Source organism: Buteo buteo, chromosome 10 (assembly GCF_964188355.1).
Source record: "Buteo buteo chromosome 10, bButBut1.hap1.1, whole genome shotgun sequence".
Classification (NCBI taxonomy): domain Eukaryota; kingdom Metazoa; phylum Chordata; class Aves; order Accipitriformes; family Accipitridae; genus Buteo; species Buteo buteo.
The window spans coordinates 36,921,464-36,934,462 of NC_134180.1; positions in this window are offsets into that span (position 1 = coordinate 36,921,464).

Below are 12,999 nucleotides of genomic sequence, written 5' to 3' on the forward strand. Positions count from 1 at the left end.
AATTATACTTTGCCAGCCAGATCACTACTAACATCATTATTAGTGATTTAACCCTGCAAGTACTGGGCAATTTTCTTTGAATCCATCACCAAACATAGGATTATACTACAGAAAATGAGTCCTGACTCACATAAAGGTTCAGCTGACCTCTATCCTGGATGTTTCTGAGGAGGATAAGGCTGATAATCTACTGTTTTCTCCTAGAGGTAGAAAGGCTTTTTAACCCTTATCTTGTCACAGGTGAACAGAGTTGCTGGAAAAAGTGAATTCAAAAGCCACTTTTGAAGTGGCAAGGGTTTTATAATGTGAAGCATTTTTAGGAGAATTACAGGTGCTCCAGTGTTGGAGGATTCAAATTTGCCTAGTCAAGCGTGTCTGCAACTTCACAACATCCCAGTGAGATTTGATTTATTGTATAAAAGACAGGTTTCCCCTGCCTTCCTGTTTTCTACTGAGGTGCACCAGAAAGAAGTGAAACAATCCAGCATGCAATGCTACACGTCAGAATACTTTGCACCCAGATATTACAGAAACAGCATCTCAGGTCTAAGACCTCAGAGCACTACATCCAAGATTAAAGCTGTATCTTGGCTATGCTTTGACTACAGCCCAATTTGTGCCAAGGGCTCACGTGCTTAGCTCTCAACGTAGATAAGGTAGCTCAAATTTCTCAGGAGATATTTGAAACAGGACAGGATGAGAATTTGATGACATCTTCATGTGGATAATACTGAAAACTGATGCATCATAAGGCTTATAAAAGGATCTCAGACAGGAAAACAGAAGTTACTTCTTACAAAATCGTAATCTCTTCCTTAACTCTTCACTTGTCTCAACTTCTGAACATAATAGCAACTACAACAGAACTTAAAATAATCATTTCATTTAGCTCATCAAATGAGTTTTATTTCTAGTATGGCTACTGTTTATGACTAAACTCTTGTTAAGGCATACAGTACAAGGGTTACTGACTATTCACTGAGTGACACGCAGGGACTTAGTGGTACAACTTCCATTAACCTTAATAGGATCCATACAGCTAAACCCCCCCTGAATATTTAACCTCCACTGTCTCTGTCTCTTCTAGTCTGCTTAAATTGCCTTGAAGAGCGAAATAGACAAGTGCATATATACTTTTGGCATAGTGCTTAAGCATACACAGCATATATTTAACCATACCTTCACACTGATCTCATATGGGTCCTGCCCCCCAGCCTGATCATTGCCCTGTGCACATCAGCACAACAGTGACTCACCTTGTAAGCCGTGCCCTACACATGCATACAAAGTTCTTCATATCGGCTGAGCTTCAGTTCTTTGCAATATTATACTAACAGCCTTCTGTGCAGGATTATCTACTGCCACAGATCAGGAGCTATCATGTTCCGTACTTGTAGAACTTTCATTCAGACCCATCACAAATGAATCAAGATCAGATGTAGGACCAGTGAGAACTTGGGAAGTAGAAGTTCAGTTCACATTCATACAGGAGAAATTTAGTTCATATTGAACCCATGCTGTAGAGCAGATCTCAGGGCATCAGCAGACATCAGCCAGTGGCAACATTATGCATTGGATAAGTTCAACAAAGCTTTTAGAGTTTCACACTGTACTTTTTTGCCATCCACATTGACTATGAAGCAACCTCTATACCACAGAACCACAGTCTGGTGATTGGAACTTGGTCTACAAAACACCCTGTAGTTTTAGGCAAACCTTTACTTCCCATGTCCAGGCTTCACAGAGGTCACCATGTGCTGTAAATCAGTTGCCACCTCAGAGTTCTCACCCAGAAGTGGCTGCACAACTGTGGTTGTCTACTACTTGTGCAGACACATGTTTAAAAGGCACAGACATGTGAGGCCCTAATTTACCCTCTCAAACGCCAGTTGGTGTAAGTCAGCCACTGGCTTCAACTGGCCTCTTGTAACTGGAACACAAGAAACTTGGATTCTCCTTCCAGCTTTATCCTCTGCCTGCTCTGCAACCACAGCTGTGTTATTTCACTTCTCCATGCCTGCTGGTTAAAATATTTCTCTTATCTATGAGATGCTGATATTCTTTCTAGGCTGCATTTAGATATACTCATAAAACATGTTTAAAAAGAGCTAGGTGTTATTTGTGTTTAGTTGAAAAAAAACAAATGGATATGTTAGACCTCACTATCCAACCCAGGACCCTGTGAATTCTTGGCCCCAAGGAACTTACTGATCATTCTGGCACTCAGTGGGGACGTGGATTTACCCAGGAAATGCGACATCTTTTGCACAACTTTTGCCTCCAAGTGGACTATTTTATCCTGCAAAGGTCCAAATGCAGGGTACAGAACTGGAAGGTCAGTGAATCCATGCACCTTCAGTTGTTGGCCAATGCATCCTTTAACTTGCTAATGAAATCAGCAAACATCTGCTAAGAACCAGATTCAATATTCTTTACGTAAAGCCGCTGCAAAACTGCTCCTCTGCCAGTTAGAGACCCTACTGTTTTCATGACCAGTTTAAGTACATTTATTCTTGCCCCAGGTTTAGCTAGTTCTTCTCTCTCTCCTTCACTCACCCTTCCCATAGCAAGTGTGCACACAATTCAGTATATATCCTTATAAAGAGAGAAATTATATCCATTCAGTCTTGACTTGAGGAGGTTCAGCAAGCTTTTAGGATGTGCTACAACCCAAGGAGAAGAACTGTGCAAGCAGGCCTCCACGGGAGCCAGCTCCAGTTCTAGAAAGCCATAAAGGTGTTTCAGCACAGCATTCCACCTGAGTAAAGAAGTACTGCTGCATTGCAGGGTACTTCATTTGAGGTTCAGGGCTACACTGATGCTGCTATTTCCACATTTGCGTGCACCATCTGGATGTACTAGCTTGGGCAGGTGCTAGCTCAAGGCTTTATTTGCTGTACTTCAATACACAGAATAGATACGTCCCCACTTGTCAGGCAGGCTCTCCAGTTCCCCCTTGTTACCCCACTGTCCTTTCCAGCACCTGTTTCAGCTTGACTTTGTTTTCCTTGAAGGTAAATGATGAGAATTACACAGAAGAGATTGTTCAAAACTCATCAATGTTTTGTACAATGGTCTTAATACTTCCCTCTTTCTCCTGGAAATACCTCTCTTAATGAATCCTGTGATCACATATGGGGCTTCTGCCCATTCATGTTAATTTAATCTCTCCTATTGTTCAGCAGAGCTTTTTTTCTGCCCTAACAGCCACTTCTTTTTTTGGAGCGGTGACACAAATTATCATTAAGCAGGGCAATGCTCAAACCCTCAAGGGCTACAATTAGGTTTCGGGGTTCCATGTGGGAGGACTGCACCAGAATACTATAATCCTTTCTTTATTCTTTAATGATCATTACACTCTCGATATATTAATAAAACTCATTTCCTATCCTTCTGGATATGCAAGACAAAAGTAATTAAGAGAAAAATTAAGAAGCTCTTGTTGTATATAATAACAACGAGTGTCCAAATTCAGCTTTCAGCAAAGCTCCGACAGCTTGAATCTATGCCCAAAAAAGTCACTGGGAAATATCTCACTGACTCTAGCTGGGCAAGGTTAGGCTTACCATGAAGTAGCTGAGAGTTTCATATTTATATCCATAGGCAAAAACTTCCCCTCTATCTCTCACTGTGAAAAGAGCAACTTTCCCCTACTCCAGAGATTAGCACCATTTGTGAATTATTTCACCTAGACTCTGAATGCTGTGTGAGTTACCAGGTTCTTGCTCTGATCTCACTGTGGTTTTATCTGTAAGTTTTACTTTTAAAAAAAAAAAAAATAAGTTTTTTACTGTAAGTTTTTATCCCTTACTACGTGGCCCACCAAGGGCTGGGAGCAAGGCTGGGAACAGAGATGCATGAACTTCAAACTCAGAGCTGGAAGGAGAGTAGGATATAAAAAAATCTGAAGCTCAAACTTATATGTTTCATGCAATGAAAACTAATTATAAAATCAGAATGCATTACCATAATTGTTTATATCTGTGTTTTAAGGAATTTGCTGTCTTCTGAATCTAATAAACGAAGGAACTGAAGCTTGACTGCTACAACAGTTTTTAATCTGTTTGGAAATTAGTCCAAACAATGAAGAAATGCTTTCCAGTATTACAAGAAAATGTTACAGTAAGGAAAGAAAATGGAAGGGAAAGAGAAACATTTAAAAAAAAAAAAACAAAGAAACAAACAAAACTGCTTAATTATTAATTGGGGATAATTAGGGGCAGAATGTGTCTGGCTCGCCTGGAGTGCAGGATGAGAAACAAGGACATGTGAAGCATTGTCCTTGGCTCTCTGACCCCACACATCCCCGGCAGATGCCGTACGCTGCTCCCCAAGCAAGCTGGGAGCCAGGGGCCCTTGTGCACTGGTCGGTAAGGGTTGGCAGGTTACAGACACGGTATTACAATCCCACCCCTCACAAATACTCATAATCTCCATGTTCTCCCTGAGGTTCAGCAGCAAATGGAATATGGCATACTCTTTGCCAGCTAAACATGAAATATCTGTCAAATATCACCATCTCTGTGTTTTTATCCCTCTCAGCAAGGTAGTCTTCAAGCATCTGCTTATACCTCTGCAGCTGAGGCAGATTAATTTAGAGGATAAAACACCAGATAGAGAATAATTGCTTAAGAGCAGCCAAAGCAGACAGAGGTTTAGTATAACTATGTTTAGTATTAGCACAGATCCTTCATCCTATTCTTGGCCATAAAAGAGAAATTAGTCTTTTTTCCCATATATCTCACTTCTACTGCTGTTCACCTCATCACATTGTGCATATAGTTGTTAGAGATGCCTAAGATTAACCAAGTTTTTGGCAAAGATTGCAAGGTACACAGTTTTCTGTCAGTTGGGGAGGACTGTGTAGGAGGTTAATATTATCAGGCACACGCAGTGAGAGCAGTAACAGAACAAAGGCCAATAAAAGCCCTAAAATCAACAGCACTTTTGAAATTCATCTCGACCCAATTTTTCACAGACATGGTCAGCTGGCCTTTGTTTGCTTCCTGGTGAGAATGTGTTTGTATCACCTGAGCTCAGCTAATTTCTGTAGTTCAGGTTCAGCAAAGTCTCCAAGATCTGAATGAGCAAAGAGAGTAAGTAAATGGTGCTTTTATCCTATTCACAATCTTCCAGGTGCACACACGAATGCAGCAGTGGGGAGGAGCAGACCAGTTGTTAGTGTCGTTACCTGTATTACACCTGTACTGTGCATCAAAACACAACTTTGGTTCCAATCTTTCAAAGCACCAAAGCATGCACGGCTTTCAGTGTGAGTAAGCCTGCTGATTCCATGGTACATCTCATCTGCCTAAAGCTGAGCGTCACTGATCCCATGCATGGATGCTACAGCTCTCAGTCCAACATTTAGCACCCACTTAACTTTGCACATAATGGTAAACTCAGTAACACTGCACTGTAATATTGCAGGGACTCAGAAGTGCTCCAGAAACGCTCTGAACAGAAGCTGTATCTCTGACTCAGAAACAAATCCTCTGACATTTTGTCTGTAGAAGCCAGCTAAAAATATCCTTTTAATCATGATTTGGCCAAAATAATCTTTTGCAAGGGTGAGATACTGAGTGTCCAAACCTTGCTGTAGAATGAATATGCAAAAAGGTCCAGTCATTTTGCCCAGCTGACGAAGCAGTGCTTGCTGAAAGCAGAGGTCAGCTATTTAACCACTAGGCAAGGTACAGTGGTGTGAATTTCTCACTTCTCAGCCAGTGTAAAGTTCTCTCCCTCTTTTCTTTTTGAGGATGAAAGTAACATTTGCGGCTTGCTGCAAAAAAAAATGAAGCTTGCTAGAGGACATTCTGTTTCTAATCCAGCTTGCATGCATCTCCCACATGTTCCTGACATTTCTGCGGCAATAGGTGTTTGTTGTACTGCTGTATGGAATCTCAAATGGTTCTATAATAACATCTCCTCTGATGTCTCATTACTCTTAGAAACAAAGTTGTGTAAGAAGTGTTTGCTTTCTTTCCTTTTTGTTTCAAGATTTGAAAAGGCAGCTGCTAGAGATTGATTTTGGTTTTTTAAAATACTCCATTCCTAAATAATACAATATCATGTGCCTCTCAGATGGAGATCATGCTTTGGCTGTATACTTAACAGAGCTGCTTTCCTTGGGAAAATATCACAGCTGGGATGTGACCTGATTCTAGACTTTGATTTCATTTCTGAAAGAGAGCAGTCCACCATAGCTTGTTAGCCCTTTACGCAGGAATTACGTGTTACTGACTCAGGCCAAGCATAATGTTAGCCCTCAATAATAATAACGAGTTGTGAAAGGAGTTCATAACTGGATGTGTGAGGTAAAGAATATCTGAAGAGCAAAGGTTGACAATATTCTTGGGGATAATGGCATTATTTCAGGGGAATCTCTCTAAGCAGCATGTATGAGAGGAATTTGTCCTCTACAGACCACACCGCCAGCTTTCTTGTTGCTAGCACGTACTTCAGTTTCCCAGCCATTATCCAAACAAGCATTTCTTCTTCAAACCCTTTGGAACCATTGACTTTTTGAAAACACAGACTCGCAGGAGGAGTTTAGCATACCAAGTAAAATAATTAACTATAATAAAATAAACTATGAGGATAACAAAGCCAGAGATTGATTTGTAACACTTAATGCAAACCTTGCTATTTAAAAAGCACTACAGATTTTGTTGTACATTCTTCCTGCTAGTAATCACAACGTCGCCGCCTCAGAGAACATGATTTCAGCTGTTTCCTGCTCGATATAGTGAACATCCACATAACAGTGGAAAAAATTTCAATCAGAAATCTCTCAATTTTCCTAAATTTCTTCCAGGTGCTCTGCATAGCTGCTCATACAGTTTATTTTGCCTGCTTTAACAAACTGTTTGTTGTTGCTACAACAGGAAGCACTTCTGTGAGGATGCAAACACCCTGGCAATAGCTCATGCATGGGAAGAAGTACTCTTTTGACCTCTTTCATCCTCTCAAATTTTGTATTTCTCTCATCAAAAGATTTGTATGCTGAAATCATCATGCACAAACTCAACGTTTTTGCATTTGAGTCATATTTATACATCAGCTTTCTTTCCCCCCCATTTTCTTTTGTACATCTTCTTGTGCCTGTAAACGCCCAGAAAAAGCTGTAGAGTATATCCTTTTGGGTCCCAATTAAGATTCTGAACTGCTGTTCTCTGTATGATAACAACCTGAAGTGCTGACAACACGCTACCTGTCAACAGGCAAATGAAGGCCAACCATCTGTTCTACTATAAATTGTCTCCATTACTCTCAACTTGAAAATCCACTTTAAAGACTCCCCAATTATCTAGTAACCTGAGCCAAATGATGCAATGTTATTTTAACTAAAATCATCATTGTGTACAAGAAAAATAAACATTAAAAGCTCTGAACAAAGAAAGATTTTTGAAAAGCGGGTTTATATCTGATTTTTTGTGTACGGCTCTGTTGTGCTGGAGCGGCTTGGAATCACAGAAGCAAAGAGTATCAGATTACTGCTGGTTGAAAACCTGAATTTCAATTGATAGAGTGCTGGCTATGCGCTCCTGCTCAGGAGCCTTTTGTCTCAAAACACTGTAATTACAAACCTCCTGCAAATAACTAGAGCTCTCCTCAATGCGCAGTACCCGACATGGCGAGGCACCTGACACTGCCCCAAAGGTGCTGCCTGCCCCTGAGGACTGCTGGCGCAGTTGTGTAGCTCCATGCAGAAGTGCACCTGTGTAGCGCAGGCTTGTGAGTAAGGTCATTAGCACGTCCGTGCAAGCAGTTCAGAGGTGAGATACCAAAGGAAAAAGCCTCAAACGGGTTTGATCTGGGCATGCGTTTAGTTTAGTTGAGCTTGCATTTAGTTCCAGGATCTTCATGTCCAGAAGGAGAGATCAGCAAAACCAGGCACTAAAGGAAGGGTTCAGCTCTAGCCCGAGTCCCTGGTTTCCTGACCCTAAAATAGTTCCTATTCCTTAGGCAGTCTTCAAACCTTTGTATTGTTTGCTGGCTTTTCTCTTTGTGCATTCCCTGCTTTCCATCTCACTGCATTATAGGCTTGCAACAACTTTCTAAGTAATGGAATTGCAACCTTTTCCTTTCTTCCTACACACTGAGGAAAACTTGGCCTGGCTTGTCTAGTATGCCAGTGACAGCAGGCGTGCATAGCTTGTACCTGTGCATCATAAACTGCACAGAGCTGCAACTGGTGATGTCCAGAGACCAGTTTGCCTATGGCGCACTACCCCAGATCCTTTCAGAAGAGCAAGGGTACCAAAACCATTTTATTACCTTGTTAAAGTCTGCTGGAGAAGCCAAAAAAAAAGATGGTGAGTTTAGGCCGAATTTCCAACACCTTGTTACATCACTGGCACCTGTATGGAGAGTGTAAAATAGGACACAGAATCAGAATTTATACGGATATAAATGAACACATACACTGTGAGGCTGATAATCTAGCTCAGGCCTTCCCTATTCAGTAACCAAAACTGAGCAGCTGGTTCAAGCAAGCAGGCCAGTCTTAAAAGCTACTCAGAGAAGATTCACCTACAGAACGTAACCCCAGGCCCCTGCATGCAACAGTGCTCAGGATTTTGAACACAGGACTCATTACACCCCTATTTTAGCTATAAAGCCAGCAAGCCAAGTAGTGTAAGTATCTATCTACAGTGAAAATAGATTTAAAATCTACCCATACTTTTTAATGTCTAAGATTACAGATAGCAAAGATATCATGGACTGAAGGGAAAGCAGTAGAAACATACACGGGCTTAGCTTTGCAGATGCAAGAACTGGGATGTGAGTTTCTACTGGAAAACCTGCAGACGTCTTCAGAACGACCTTCAGGTGCAGGTGGTAAATTAAAGCTTCAAAGATAACAAAGAAGAAAATCCAAAATAGGGAGACATAGGCATGTAAATGTTTTCGTTACTGTGATGACTTTTAGAAAGCTATTCACTTGTATAATGTCTTATTGACAAGACAATGGTTGCAATTTGCAATACTTAAATGACACAGACACACTCTGAAAGTCTCTGTAAAACACTTAGCATCCAAACAACAGTACCTGATGCTAGGCTACTGGCCCAGCAAAATTAAATGTTTTGTATACAGCCTTGTGTTCAGGAATAACAGTTTGTGCTCTGTGGTAGTTACTAGGAGTCAGTGAGGAAGAATAAGATGACACAGTTGTCTTCATTATGAAATGCATTTTGAAGGTACATATTTCTTCTTTCATGCAAAAGAAAGGCAGGAATTTATAGACTGTGCTAGATATCTCCAAGAAATTCAAATGAGGCAAAGGTAAAAGTTGGTTTAATGAATCAGAATCATATCAGTGTGACCATTGTAATATATGTAAATGAGGAAGATTGTTGCCCTTCAACATAAGTAAGTTGCAGCCTTCAACAGTGATAGGAATTTGCATTTGGCATGACCCCTGAGACATTGTTTTCAGTTTATGGGCTTTAAAATTTTCCTCCTACGAATTTCTGTGTAAAGGAAAGTCTGCCTCCTACTTTGATTACTAAATTATTGTGGGTGTTGTTGGCTGGCTAACCTGATGGGAGGTTTTGTTTCTGGTTAAGTTTGTCATTCTCCTGCCTGAAACCTGTAGCCAAGATTTTCATCCAGTACAGTTCTCTTTCCCTTTGCACTGGCAGCACTATGCAACTGTCTGCATTTGCTGCTCTCATTTACAGCTTCCTACCGGCCTAAAGAGCCATAGAAATCCACACACACACCCCTCCTTAGACAAGTATTTGAAAATAATAAAACACAGTACTGTCTGCAATTCTGCCAGCTTCTTGTAGTATATAATCTGAAACAATGCAGATTGCTTAAATATAATTGCCCACTCTGGCAGCTATATTCAGCATGTATTCAATGAGCTTCATATTACCTGATGCAATATAGAATCTAACTGCACATTCTTCTGCCTCGGACCACCTCCCTGTAGCCAGGAAATCCTAAGTGAGTGGTCAAAGTTGGTAAAAGTTCATTTAAGTAGGTGACTCATCAAAGAGCTGGTCTACCTCCAGATAAACTCTGTTATTAACTTGAGCGAAATTGAAACAACATCCCATTGTGTTAGATTTTGATTAAGTCTGGAACAAATCTGGAGAAAATATAGGAAATATATTTTATTAAATCTGTACTGAAGTCCCAAACCAAGGACTATTTTACACCTTCTAAGAGACGGCACGTGCATCATTTCTCATTGTCTCAAACCAAAGTAAGGCTAAATCACACACCAGATCTAACCCAGGTTAGATCTCACATCCAGATACCCAGAACTCTATGCTATTTCAGATCTACATTCAATACATCTCTAGTCACCAACTATTTGGAGTTTTGGGGCAGGGGGAGGATCTCCAAGGATATGAATCTAAACAAATAAAGCCAAGAACTTGTTTGCATGATTGCTTACTCTGTGAACGACAACTACCTCATTTCTTGTTCCTCCAGTCAGGAACAGTTCATAAAGGACCTGGATATCACCTCCTAAACAAACACGTCACAACAGCATTCCAGCAAAAAGTGAAATACATCATGTATAAATACCTATTAACTGATGTAGTGTACAATAAGGGGAGGAGGAAACATATATTCAACTATGTGACAGGTATTTCAAAGCACCACATAATTAGCTTTGTTTAGTTATTTTAATTTTGTTTTTATTGGCAAGATGCAGTATGAAAAAATCTACTAATTAGATAGGAAGTTCCCCTGAAGACATCTATCAACTGTTTCTATTAATACAGGCAACTGTGAGTAAGTAGGTAGGAAGGAAAAACATTCAGAAACAACTTTTAGTTAATTAAACTGAGGTCTGGATGCAAAATACTTTCCCCCATCAACAAATGTTCAGTCATATTTCCCAGAAAATTGGCTAAAAAGTTTTTTTTTCAGAGTAAAAGATAATCCTAAAGCTGAGGATCATGTCAGACTTTTAATTTCCATCTGCTTTATTTCTCATAACTTCAACACAGTAACGCTAAGTATATTATCTCTATGGATTGCTGAACTCCATGGAGAAAGCCACTGTTGCTACTAGTAAGAGGTGTGTATACATGGTTATAGGCATTACAAATATGTAGGATGGTAAAGGTTTTTTTAACACTTGCACTCCTTGGCCTTACTTAGTTACAGAATAATAGCACAGAGTATGGAAACATCACCAACAACTGGGTCTGACTTCTCCCAGACAGGAAACTAGGATATTTTTTTGATTCCCTCAACTCACAAATTTAAAAAGACCTTTTCTGATACTCGGGCTGGCCAGCCAGCAATTTGTCATGCTGCCACCCAAGCTCCTATTCTGCATGCCAGCCTGTCAGTCAATTGAGGTTAAATGGTGTAGGAATGCGTTAACAGCCTGTAAGGAAAGATGTAGATTTGACAGGTTTCAGTAATACATAGCCATAACTTGAAGGCAGTGTCCTCTGGTCCTAATGATGCTGCAGGGCAGCAGGGAAGGAAGCAGGGCAATAGCATATGACTTAATAGACATTTGCTCAATATTTAGAGTCTTTGCTCTGTTCAGCCTAGGCAGCCCAGAAAGGGCAGAAAATACCCACATCCACTTCACTGCATAGGCTGGAGCTGGAGCAATCCTCAGTGGCCCCTTTATATGGAGCCTACGTAGACGCCTGGCATTGCATTACCATCACAATTCAAGTGTACACTGTAATATCCCTGATAAGCTTCTCCGGGATGTTTACCTGTATGTGCTAGATGTAGAAATCTGCCTGGGCTTGGAGAGAGCAGGCAGTATGGGCGACCACCTGGCAAAAGAAGAGGTAACAGGGACAAACACCTAAGCAGCAGAGGTGGTCTTGGATCCCAAGAGGCCATACAGCCTCGTGGCCGGCCTCTGGGTGAGCAGGCAGCCTAACGTGGAGTCTGGATGAACGTGAACGTCTGAGGGAGCGCCTCCTTCAAACATGGCGGGGGGACTCCTGCGAGGCAGGCGGACTGCCGGCCGCCATGGGAAGGGAAGGATGCAGAACCGGTTGGAGGAGATGGGCAAGGGAAGGTTTATTAAAGGAGAATCAAACAGAGTCTGTTCTCCCTACAGACCTGGTACTGAGAGGGGTAGGTGAATACCCAAGATGATTGAAAAGCAACACTACTTTAATTCCTGCTGTACACATACATATTGTAGATAGAAGTAGAGGAACGGCTGAACAGTGAATTTGCTAAACAGATACAGCACACAGTGCTCTGTGTAGCATTTCTCTTCACATTTATAAAATAACTAGATCTCATGCTTATTTTCCTTCCCTTCTCTATATCTAAATTTATATTCTTTACCACCTGCGTGTGCAGAATGGAATAAATAATGGTTACCACTGTGATAGAGAACTACTGCTAAAATCCCAGTAAGTCATCAAATGGTTGTTGCGTACAAAGATAATGCAGTCAATAGTGGGGCTTTTTCAGCAGGGTTAGGCAGCAACACTATATGTGCATGTTTTATTAGTTACAAAAATGGGTATTTCAGTATAAGCACCACATGTAGATCAAACTGACAGACTCCTTTGGGATTAAGCCCCATCACCTTCTGAATGCAAGACAAGCATAAAACCACTGCAGCAACGGGAAAAAAATATCAGCTTGAAAATAATTAAACAGCAAGGCAGCCACCCATAATGATATTCAGCAGAACACATTAGGGACAGTTTGCTGGGAATGCACAAGAGCACTCCAGTTGTTTAATTAACATTGAAACGGCGGTTCCACAAGAACTAAAAATCCTGTTAATTTATGTGTCTCTTAATGATGCTCATTTAAATACTGTCAACTTTTCTCCAGTTTAATATTCATGATTTCTAGTCATTAAAACACCAGGCTCAGCTTGTGGATTCACCGAGAAACACAAATTGTTTGATGATGATGTCAGTTCTTAAAAAGTTTTTTTTCCCCTTAAAGTGTAAATCTCTCAGTGCTTATCAGTAGGGTCATTGTAGTCTGGTCTATAAATATCATTTTTATCATTCATATAATACA